Below are 12,803 nucleotides of genomic sequence, written 5' to 3'. Positions count from 1 at the left end.
GGCTTAAATGTGCTAGTCATATTGTTCATGATGCTCTCTTTATGTTTCAATTCTTATCTTTTATGCGAGCATCATTGAAATCATCATGCCTAGCTAGGGGCGTTAAACGTTAGCGCTTGTTGGGAGGCAACCCAATTTTATTTTTGTTTCTTGCTTTTTGGTTCTGTTTAGTAATAAATATTTCATCTAGCCTCTGGTTAGATGTGGTTTTATGTTTTAATTAGTGTTTGTGCCAAGTAAGACCTATAGGATCTTCTTGGATGATAATTATTTGCTCTTGCTGAAAATTCCAGAAACTTTCCGTTCACGAAAACAATTGTTTAAAATCACCAGAACGTGATAAAATACTGATTCCAATTGCAGTAGATCAATAAAAAAATTATCTAGGTCTTCCTATTTTGGTAGAATTTAGTAGTTTCAGAAGTTTGCGTTAGTTACAGATTACTACAGACTATTCTGTTTTTGACAGATTCTGTTTTTCGTGTGTTGTTTGCTTATTTTGATGAAACTATGGCTAGTAAAATAGTTTATAAACCATAGAGAAGTTGGAATACAGTAGGTTTAACACCAATATAAATAAAGAATGAGTTCAATACAGTACCTTGAAGTGGTGTTTTGTTTTTCTTTCGCTAACAGAGCTCACGAGTTTTCTGTTGAGTTTTGTGTTGTGAAGTTTTCAAGTTTTGGGTAAAGATTCGATGGACTATGGAATAAGGAGTGGCAAGAGCCTAAGCTTGGGTATGCCCAAGGCACCCCAAGGTAATATTCAAGGACAACCAAGATCCTAAGCTTGGGGATGCCCCGGATGGCATCCCCTCTTTCGTCTTCGTTCATCGATAAATTTACTTGGAGCTATATTTTTATTCACCACATAATATGTGTTTTGCTTGGAGCGTCATTTTATTTTCTTTAGCTTTGCTTGCTGTTTGAATAAAATACCAAGATCTGAAATTCTTAAATGAGAGAGAGTCTTCACATAGCTACATAATTATTTAACTACTCATTGATCTTCACTTATATCTTTTTGGAGTAGTTTGTCATTTACTCGTGTGCTTCACTTATATCCTACGAGTAAATGGTTGAATGAATTGAATATCATAAATCTGAAATTATATATGTTTCATATGCTTATTCCATGGGGAGTAATGACTTTACATATAAGAAGTAGAGGTGGTAAATTTATTAAAGGTTAGCAAACATTGTATTGGTCACTTGAACAATTCATGAAAGAATATTGAAGGAAGAGAGATTTCACATATAAATATACTATCTTGAACATCTTTTGCAATTGTGAGCACTCATTAAAATATGACATGCTAAAAGGTTGATGTTGGACAAGGAAGACAACGTAATGGGTTATGTTTTCTAATATCTGAAATAAAGTATATTGTCATGGATCGCCCAACACGTTGAGCTTGCCTTTCCCCCTCATGCTAGCCGAATTCTTTGCACCAAGTAGAGATACTACTTGTGCTTCCAAACATCCCTTAAACCAGTATTTCCATGAGAGTCCACCATACCTACCTATGGATTGAGTAAGATCCTTCAAGTAAGTTGTCATCGATGCATGCAATAAAAATTGCTCTCTAAATATGTATGATATTTTAGTGTGGAGAAAATAATCTTTATACGATCATTGTGATATGGAAGAAATAAAAGCGACGGACTGCATAATAAAGGTCCCTATCACAAGTGGCAATATAAAGTGACGTTCCCTCGCATTAAGATTTTGTGCATCCAATTATAAAAGCGCATGGCAACCTCTGCTTCCCTCTGCGAGGGGCCTATCTTTTATTATTGTCTTTTACCATATGCAAGAGTCATGGTGATCTTCACCTTCCCTTTTACACTTGATCCTTTGGCAAGCACCTTGTGTTGGAAAGATTCTGATATATATATCCAATTGGATGTAAGGCATCATGAACTATTATTGTTGGCATTACCCTTGAGGTAAAAGGTTGGGAGACGAATCTATAAGCCCATATCTTTCTATGTGTCTGATTAAAACTTTGGACCCATAAATATCGCGTGAGTGTTAGCAATTGTGAAAGACTAAATGATAGTTGAGTATGTGGAGTTTGCTAAATCAAAGCTCTGCCATAGACTCTTCCTTAAAATAAGATGAATTGTAATTGTTTGATGACCAATAACACGGTTTGTTTGTTTTCAAGAAAGTTTATGATCTATACTTTAACATGTGAATAGCTTGTTACTTGATCATGAGAAGTCCTATGAGTTGAGCTACTGTTATGATATATAATGATGCTAGAAAAAGTGATTGGAATTATCATTGATCAAACTTGTGCACCTGCTAGCATTCACACTTCATAAATGATTTCTTTTATCATTTACCTACTCGAGGACGAGCAGGGATTAAGCTTGGGGATGCTGATGCGTCTCCAACGTATCTATAATTTATGAAGTATTCATGCTATTATATTATCCATCTTGGATGTTTATGGGCTTTATTATGCACTTTTATATTACTTTTGGGACTAACCTATTGACCCAGAGCCCAGTGCCAGTTTCTGTTTTTTCCCTTGTTTCAGTGTTTCGCAGAAAAGGAATATCAAACGGAGTCCAAATGGAATGAAACCTTCGGGAGAGTTATTTTTGGAACGGAAGCAATCTAGAAGACTTGGAGTGTACGTAAGGGAAGTAACGAGGAAGGCACGAGGCAGGGGGGGGCACGCCCACCCCCTGGGCTCGCCCTCCACCCTCGTGGGCCCCTCGTGGCTCCCCTGACCGGCTTCTTTCGCCTATATATATATCCATATACCCTAAAAACATCGGGGAACAGAATAGATCGGGAGTTCCGCCGCCGCAAGCCTCTGTAGCCACCAAAAACCAATCAGGACCCTGTTCCGGCACCCTGCTGGAGGGCGATCCCTCACCGGTGGCCATCTTCATCATCCCGGCGATCTCCATGACGAGGAGGGAGTAGTTCACCCTTGGGGCTGAGGGTATGTACCAGTAGCTATGTGTTTGATCTCTCTCTCTCGTGTTCTTGATTCGGCATGATCTTGATGTATCGCGAGATTTGCTATTATAGTTGGATCTTATGATGTTTCTTCCCCTCTACTCTCTTGTAATGGATTGAATTTTCCCTTTGAAGTTATCTTATCGGATTGAGTCTTTAAGGATTTGAGAACACTTGATATATGTCTTGCGTGGGATACCCGTGGTGACAATGGGGTATTCTATTAATCCACTTGATGTATGGTTTGGTGATCAACTTGCGGGTTCCGCCCATGAACCTATGCATAGGGGTTGGCACACGTTTTCGTCTTGACTCTCCGGTAGAAACTTCGGGGCACTCTTTGAAGTACTTTGTGTTGGTTGAATAGATGAATATGAGATTGTGTGATGCATATCATATAATCATGCCCGCGGATACTTGAGGTGACATTGGAGTATCTAGGTGACATTAGGGTTTTGGTTGATATGTGTCTTAAGGTGTTATTCTAGTACGAACTCTTGAATAGATCGATCCGAAAGAATAACTTTGAGGTGGTTTCGTACCCTACCATAATCTCTTCGTTTGTTCTCCGCTATTAGTGGCTTTGGAGGGACTCTTTGTTGCATGTTGAGGGATAGTTATATGATCCAATTATGTTATTATTGTTCAGAAAACTTGCACTAGTGAAAGTATGAACCCTAGGCCTTGTTTCCTAGCATTGCAATACCGTTTACACTCACTTTTATCATTAGTTACCTTGCTGTTTTTATATTTTCAGATTACAAATACCTATATCTACTATCCATATTGCACTTGTATCACCATCTCTTCGCCGAACTAGTGCACCTATACAATTTACCATTGTATTGGGTGTGTTGGGGACACAAGAGACTCTCTGTTATTTGGTTGCAGGGTTGTTTGAGAGAGACCATCTTCATCCTACGCCTCCCACGGATTGATAAACCTTAGGTCATCCACTTGAGGGAAATTTGCTACTATCCTACAAACCTCTGCACTTGGAGGCCCAACAACGTCTACAAGGATAAGGTTGCATAGTAGACATCATCTAGCTTGTTTTTGTGGGGCATGTTGTGATGTGATATGGTCAAGATATGATGTGATATATGTTGATGTATGAGATGCTCATGTTTTGTAATATCGACAACGGACAGGGTTGTCCCTTTATTGTATGAAGTGCAAGCGCCATGTAATTGCTTTACTTTATCACTATGCGTTAGCGATAGTTGTACAAGCAATAGTTGGCGTGAAGACCTCGGCGCAACGACGCTACGATGAAGATCAAGGTGTCAAGCCAGTGACGACGGAGATCATGACAATGCTTTGGAGATGGAGATCAAAAGCACAAGATGATGGCCATATCATGTCACATATTTTGATTGCATGTGATGTTTATATTTTATGCATCTTATTTTGCTTAGAACAGCGGTAGCATTATAAGATGATCCCTTCACTTAATTTCAATATAAAAGTGTTCTCCCTAAGTATGCACCGTTGCTACAGTTCATCATTTCGAGACACCACATGATGATCGGGTGTGACAGACTGTACGTTCACATACAACGGGTGTAAGACAGTTTTACACATGCAGAATACTTGGGTTAAACTTGACGAGCCTAGCATGTACAGACATGGTCTCGGAACACTGGAGACCGAAAGGTCGAACATGAGTCATGTAGTAGATATGATCCACATAGAGATGTTCACCATTGATGACTACCCCATATCACATGATGATCGGACATGGGTTAGTTGATTTAGATCACGCATCACTTAAATAAATTGAGGGGTGTTAATTTAAGTGGGAGTTCATTAGTAATTTGATTAATTGAACTTAAATTTATCATGAACTTAGTCTTAATAGTTTTTGCATATCTATGTTGTAGATCAATAGCTCGCAATATAGCTCCCCTATTTTTGATATGTTCCTAGAGAAAAATAAGTTGAAAGATGATAGTAGCAATGATGCGGACTGGGTCCGTGATCTGAGGATTATCCTGACTTCTGCACAGAATAATTATGTCCCGGATGCACAGCTAGATGACAGACCTATTGCAGGAGCTCGATATAATGACTACTTAATAGTTTAGTGTGCCATGCTTTACGGCTTAGAACCGGGACTTCAAAAACGTTTTGAATGCCACGGAGCATATGAGATGTTCCAAGAGCTGAAATTGGTATTTCAGACTCATGCCCGTGTCGAGTGGTATGAGAACTCTGACAAGCACTTTGCCTACAAGATGGAGGAGAATAGCTCAACCAGCGAGCATGTGCTCAAAATGTCTGGGTACTACAATCGCTTGAATCAAGTGGGAGTTAATCTTCCAGATAAGATAGTGATTGACAAAGTTCTCTAGTCACGATCACCAAGCTACTAGAACTTCGTGATGAACTATAATATGCAAGGGATGACGAGAATGGTTCCCGAGCTCTTCGCGATACTGAAATTGGTGATGGTAGAAATCAAGAAAGAGCATCAAGTGTTGATGGTTAACAAGACCACTAGTTCCAAGAAAAAGGGCAAGGGAAAAAGAGGGAACTTCAAGAAGAATGGCAAGCAAGTTCTCATTCCCATGAGAAGCCCAAAGCTGGACCCAAGCCAGAAACTGAGTGCCTCTACTGCAAAGGAAATGGTCACTGGAAACGGAACTGCCCCAAATACTTGGCGGATAAGAAGGATGGCAAAGTGAACAAAGGTATATTTGATATACATGTTATTGATGTGTACCTTACTAGTATTAATAGTAGCCCCTGGGTATTTGATACCGGTTCAGTTGCTAAGATTAGTAACTCGAAACAGGAGTTGCAGAATAAACAGAGACTAGTTAAGGGTGAGGTGATGATGTGTGTTGGAAGTGATTCCAAGGTTGATACGATCACCATCGCACACTCCCTCTACCTGCAGGATTAGTGTTGAACCTAAATAAATGTTATTTGGTGTTCGCTTTGAGCATGAATGTGATTTGCTCATGTTTATTACAATACGGTTATTCATTTAAGTCAAAGAATAATTGTTGTTCTATTTACATGGATAAAACCTTCTATGGTCATACACCCAATGTGAATGGTTTATTGAATCTTGATCGTAGTGATACACATATTCATAATATTGATGCCAAAAGATGCAAAGTTAATAATGATAGTGCAACATACTTGTGGCACTGCCGTTTAGGTCATATTGGTGTAAAGCACATGAAGAAACTCCATGCAGATGGGATTTTGGAATCACTTGATTATGAATCATTTGATACTTGCGAACCATGCCTCATGGGCAAGATGACTAAAACTCCATTCGCCGGAACAATGGAGCGAGCTAATGACTTATTGGAAATAATACATACTAATGTATGCGGTCCGATGAGTGTTGAAGCATGTGGCGGGTATTGTTATTTTCTGACCTTCGCAGATAATTTGAGTAGGTATGGGTATATCTACTTGATGAAACACAAGTCTAAAACATTTGAAAAGTTCAAAGAATTTCAGAGTGAAGTGGAGAATCACCGTAACAAGAAAATAAAGTTTCTTCGATCTGATTGTGGTGGCAAATATTTGAGTTACGAGTTTGGCCTTCATTTCAAACAATGTGGAATAGTTTCACAACTCCCGCCACCTGGAACACCACAGCGTAATGGTGTGTCCGAACGTCGTAACTGTACTTTATTAGATATGGTGCGATCTATGATGTCTCTTACCGGTTTACCACTATCATTTTGGGATTATGCATTAGAGACAGCCGCATTCACGTTAAATAGGGCACCGTCTAAATTCATTGAGATGACACCGTATGAACTGTTCTGCAAAGAAACCTAAGCTGTCGTTTCTTAAAGTTTGGGGATGCGATGCTTATGTCAAAAGGCTTCAGCCTGATAAGATTGAACCTAAATCGAAGAAGCGCGTCTTCATAGGATACCATAAAGAAACTATTGGGTACACCTTCTGCCATAGATCCGAAGGAAAGATCTTTGTTGCTAAGAATGGGTACTTTCTAGAGAAGGATTTTTCTCTCGAAAGAAGTGAGTAGGAGGAAAGTATAACTTGATGAGGTAATTGTACCTTGTCTCGAATTGGAGAGTAGCACATCAGAGAAATCTGTTCCCGTGATGCTTACACCAAAGAAAGAGGAAGGTAATGATGATGATCATGAAACTCCGGATCTAGTTACTAGTGGACTTCGTAGATCAAATTGAGCACGTTCCGCACCAGAGTGGTACGGTAATCCTGTCCTGGAAGTTATGGGCGAACCTACAAACTATGAAGAAGCTATGATGAGCCCAGATTCCGATAAATGGCTTGAGGCCATGAAATCTAAGATAGATCCATGTATGTGATGACCCACAAGTATGGGGGATCTATCGTAGTCCTTTCGATAAGTAAGAGTGTCGAACCCAACGAGGAGTAGAAGGAAATGATAAGCGGTTTTCAACAAGGTACTCTCTGCAAGTACTGAAATAAGTGGTAACAGATAGTTTTGTGATAGAATAATTTGTAATGAGCAACAAGTAACAAAAGTAAATAAAGTGCAGCAAGGTGGCCCAATCCCTTTTGTAGCAAAGGACAAGCCTGGACAAACTCTTATATAGAGAAAAGCGCTCCCGAGGACACAGGGGAATTATCGTCAAGCTAGTTTTCATCACGTTCATATGATTCGCGTTTGGTACTTTGATAATTTGATATGTGGGTGGACCGGTGCTTGGGTGCTGTTCTTACTTTAACAAGCATCCCACTTATGATTAACCTCTATTGCAAGCATCCGCAACTACAACAAAAGTATTAAGGTAAACCTAACCATAGCATGAAACATATGGATCCAAATCTGCCCCTTACGAAGCAATGCATAAACTAGGGTTTAAGCTTCTGTCACTCTAGCAACCCATCATCTACTTATTACTTCCCAATGCCTTCCTCTAGGCCCAAATAATGGTGAAGTGTTATGTAGTCGATGTTCACATAACACCACTAGAGGATAGACAACATACATCTCATCAAAATATCGAACGAATACCAAATTCACATGACTACTAAGAGCAAGACTTCTCCCATGTCCTCAGGAACAAACGTAACTACTCACAGAGCATATTCAAGTTCATAATCAGAGGGGTATTAATATGCATATAGGATCTGAACATATGATCTTCAACCAAATAAACCAACTAGCATCAACTACAAGGAGTAATCAACACTACTAGCAACCTACTAGTACCAATCCCGGACTTGGAGACAAGAATTGGATACAAGAGATGAACTAGGGTTTTGAGAGGAGATGGTGCTGGTGAAGATGTTGATGGAGATTGCCCTCTTCAAATGAGAGGAGCATTGGTGATGACGATGGCGATGATTTGCCCCTCCCGGAGGGAAGTGTCCCCGGAAGAACAGCTCTGCCGGAGCCCTAGATTGGTTCCGCCAAGGTTCCACCTCGTGGCGGCGGAGTCTCATCCCGAAAGGTTGCTTATGATTTTTCCCTTGACGAAAGACTTCATATAGCAGAAGATGGCCACCGGAGAGCCAACAGGGGGCCCACGAGGCAGGGGGCGCGCCCTGGGGGGTAGGGCGCGCCCCCACCCTCGTGGCCAGGTGGGGCCCCCTCTGACGTACTTCTTCCACTCAATATTTTTTATTATTTCCAAAAATAACTTTTGTGGAGTTTCAGGACTTTTGGAGTTGTGCATAATAGGTCTCTAATATTTGCTCCTTTTCCAGCCCAGAATTCCAGCTGCCGGCATTCTCCCTCCTTATGTAAACCTTGTAAAATAAGAGAGAATAGGCATAAGTATTGTGACATAACGTGTAATAACAGCCCATAATGCAATAAATATCGATATAAAAGCATGATGCAAAATGGACGTATCAACTCCCCCAAGCTTGGACCTCGCTTGTCCTCAAGCGGAAGCTGATAACGATAAATATGTCCACATGTTTAGAGGTAGAGGTGTCGATAAAATAAAATACGGACATGAGGGCATCATGATTATTCTCATAACAACATATATGGATATTGTCATATAATTTCTTATGCTCAAGTAATAACCTATTCACAATGCAGAAGTATGGATCAGAAACTTTATTGAGAACTAACAAACTATAATTTCAGTCATTGAAGCAATTGCAATTTATCATAACATCAGAAAGAGTCTATGTCAGAGCTTTCTAGCAAGTCCACATACTCAACTATCATTTAGTCTTTCATAATTGCTAACACTCACGCAATACTTGTGGTTACGGAGTTTTAATCGGACACAGAGAAAGATAGGGGCTTATAGTTTCGCCTCCCAACCTTTTACCTCAAGGGTAATGTCAACAATAATAATTCATGCTAACCCATATCCAATTAGATATATGTATCAGGATCTTTCCAACACCCTGTGCTTGCCAAAGGATAAAATGTAAAAAGGAAAGGTGAAGATCACCATGACTCTTGCATAAGGTAGAAGATAATAATAAAAGATAGGCCCTTCGCACAGGGAAGTAGAGGTTGCCATGCGCTTTCAGGGTTGGATGCACAAAACCTTAATGCGAAAGAACGTCACTTTATATTGCCCCTTGTGATATGAACCTTTATTATGTAGTCCGTCGCTTTTATTTCTTCCACATCACAAGATCGTATAAAGCTTATTTCCTCCACACCAATCAATCATACAGATTTAGAGAGCAATTTTTATTGCTTGCACCGATGACAACTTACTTGAAGGATCTTACTCAATCCATAGGTAGATATGGTGGACTCTCATGGCAAAACTGGTTTAAGGGTTTTTGGAAGCACAAGTAGTATCTGTACTTGGTGCAAAGAATTTGGCTAGCATGAGGGGGAAAGGCAAGCTCAACATGTTGGATGATCCATGACAATATACTTTATCTCAGATATAAGAAAACATAACCCATTACGTTGTCTTCCTTATCCAACATCAACTCTTTAGCATGTCATATTTTAATGAGTGCTCCCAATCATAAAAGATGTCTATGATAGTATATCCATATGTGAAACCTCTCTTTCTTTATTACTTCCTATTAATTGCAACGATGACCAAAGCTATGCTTGTTAACTGTCAACAATTTTTAATCATCATACTCTTTCTATGTGAAGTCATTACTCTCGATAAGATCAATATGATCTCTTTGTTTCTTTTTATTCTTTTCTCTTTTCTTTTATTCACTCAAGATCATGGCAAGATAATCAAGCCCTTGACTCAACACTAATCTTTATTATATAGCTCACGGACCCGATTCATAGAGAGATCATAAGCAAAACTCAAAACTAGATCATACCAAAACTTTATTCTAATAGATCAATATACTACTAATGGGATCGAACTAAGAAAAACGGTAAAGATAGGAGTGTGATGGTGATATGATACCGGGGCACCTCCCCCAAGCTTGGCAGTTGCCAAGGGGAGTGCCCATACCCATGTGATTATGTCTCCTTTGCTGGTGAGGAAGGTGGAGGTGATGATGGATAGTCGCACATCGAACGTAAGAGGTCTTCCAGCTTGCGGATAATGCCCTTTAGTGCAACGATATGCTCCTTCAACAAAATATTTTCACGTGTGAGATACTTGTTCTGTATACGAGCTAACTCAATCATCTTGAAAGCTTCGATCTCAGTTAGGGTAAGAAGATTATGATCAAGTTGAAGGATGTCTTCTGCTGCCGGAGCTTGATCCTCCGTGGCCTTCTTGATCCCTTCATCCTTGTTGATCTCCATGGGTTCTTCCCTCTTCAACTCTATCTTCATTAGCCAAGCATCGTTGTCACCATTGTTGGAGGAGGGGCACGCATGATGCCTGGCCTTGACAACCCTGACAGAAAACAGCTCGAAACAAGAACAGAGGATAATTGTGTGATACGGGAGTCAAAACCTTCGGGAGATTATATAATGAATTTTTACCGACCAAAATACATATCGTGCAAGAAAACGGAGTCCGGAGAGCACACGAGGTGCCCACGAGGTAGGGGGGCGCGCCCTCCACCCTCGTGGAGCCCTCGTGTCCTTCCCGGACTGCTTCTTATTTTTCTATTTTTCTAAATATTCCAAAACGGAGAAATATTGCGATAAAAATTGTTTTGGAGTCGGTTTACTTACCGTACGACATACCTATTCCTTTTCGGAGTCTGAAACGTTCCGAAAAGTGTCCCTTATGTATTCCTCCGGGGTTACGGTTTCAATAATATTGGTTTCAACATTTATAGGATTACCTGAGATATAATGTTTGATTCTTTGACCGTTTACCACCTTCGGATTTGTGCCTTCGAAGTTGTTGATATTTATGGCACCGGAACGATAAACCTCTTCGATAACGTAAGGGCCTTCCCATTTAGAGAGAAGTTTTCCTGTAAAAAATCTTAAACGAGAGTTGTATAGCAATACATAATCACCTACATTAAACTCACGCTTTTGTATCCTTTTGTCATGCCATCTTTTAACTTTTTCTTTAAATAACTTGGCATTCTCATAAGCTTGGGTTCTCCATTCATCAAGTGAGCTAATGTCAAATAACCTTTTCTCACCGGCAAGTTTGAAATCATAATTGAGCTCTTTAATAGCCCAATAAGCCTTATGTTCTAGTTCGAGAGGTAAGTGACATGCTTTTCCATAAACCATTTTATACGGAGACATACCCATAGGATTTTTATATGCAGTTCTATAGGCCCATAATGCATCATCAAGTTTCTTGGACCAATTCTTTCTAGACCTATTGACAGTCTTTTGCAAAATTAATTTGACATCTCTATTACTCAATTCTACTTGACCACTAGACTGCGGGTGATAAGGAGATGCAATTCTATGGTTAACATCATACTTAGCAAGCATTTTACGGAAAGCACCATGAATAAAGTGCGAACCACCATCAGTCATTAAATATCTAGGGACTCCAAACCTTGGAAAAATAACTTCTTTAAGCATTTTAATAGAAGTGTTATGATCAGCACTACTAGTTGGAATAGCTTCTACCCACTTAGTAACGTAATCAACAGCAACTAAAATATGTGTGTAACAATTAGAGGCAGGAAAAGGTCCCATATAATCAAAGCCCCAAACATCAAATGGTTCAATAACGAGTGAATAATTCGTAGGCATTTCTTGACGTCTACTAATATTACCAATTCTTTGGCATTCATCACAAGATAAGACAAACTTTCGGGCATCCTTGAAGAGAGTAGGCCAATAAAAACCGGATTGCAATACCTTGTGTGCAGTTCTATCCCCAGCGTGGTGTCCTCCATAAGCCTCGGAGTGACACTTGCGTAGGATTTGTTCCTGTTCATGCTCAGGTACACAACGTCTAATAACACCATCCACTCCTTCTTTATAAAGATGTGGGTCATCCCAAAAGTAATGTCTCAAATCAGAGAAAAACTTTTCTTTTGCTGGTATGTGAAACTAGGTGGTATAAATTTAGCAACAATATAATTAGCATAATCAACATACCATGGAGTAGTACGAGAGGCATTTATGACATTTAATTGCTCATCAGGAAAGCTATCATCAATAGGTAGTGGGTCATCAAGAACATTTTCTAACCTAGACAAGTTGTCTGCAACGGGGTTCTCAGCTCCCTTTCTATCAACAATATGCAAATCAAATTCTTGTAGCAAGAGAACCCATCTAATAAGTCTAGGTTTAGCATCTTTCTTTTCCATAAGATATTTAATAGCAACATGATCCGTGTGAATAGTTACTTTAGAATCAACAATATAAGGCCATAACTTATCACAAGCAAATACAACTGCTAAGAATTCTTTTTCAGTAGTAGCATAATTTCTTTGAGCATTGTCTAGAGTTTTACTAGCATATTGAATAACATTTAATTTCTTATCAACTCTTTGCCCTAGA

Source organism: Aegilops tauschii, chromosome 5 (assembly GCF_002575655.3).
Source record: "Aegilops tauschii subsp. strangulata cultivar AL8/78 chromosome 5, Aet v6.0, whole genome shotgun sequence".
Lineage (NCBI taxonomy): Eukaryota > Viridiplantae > Streptophyta > Magnoliopsida > Poales > Poaceae > Aegilops > Aegilops tauschii.
Note: the sequence above shows the minus strand (reverse complement) of the source record.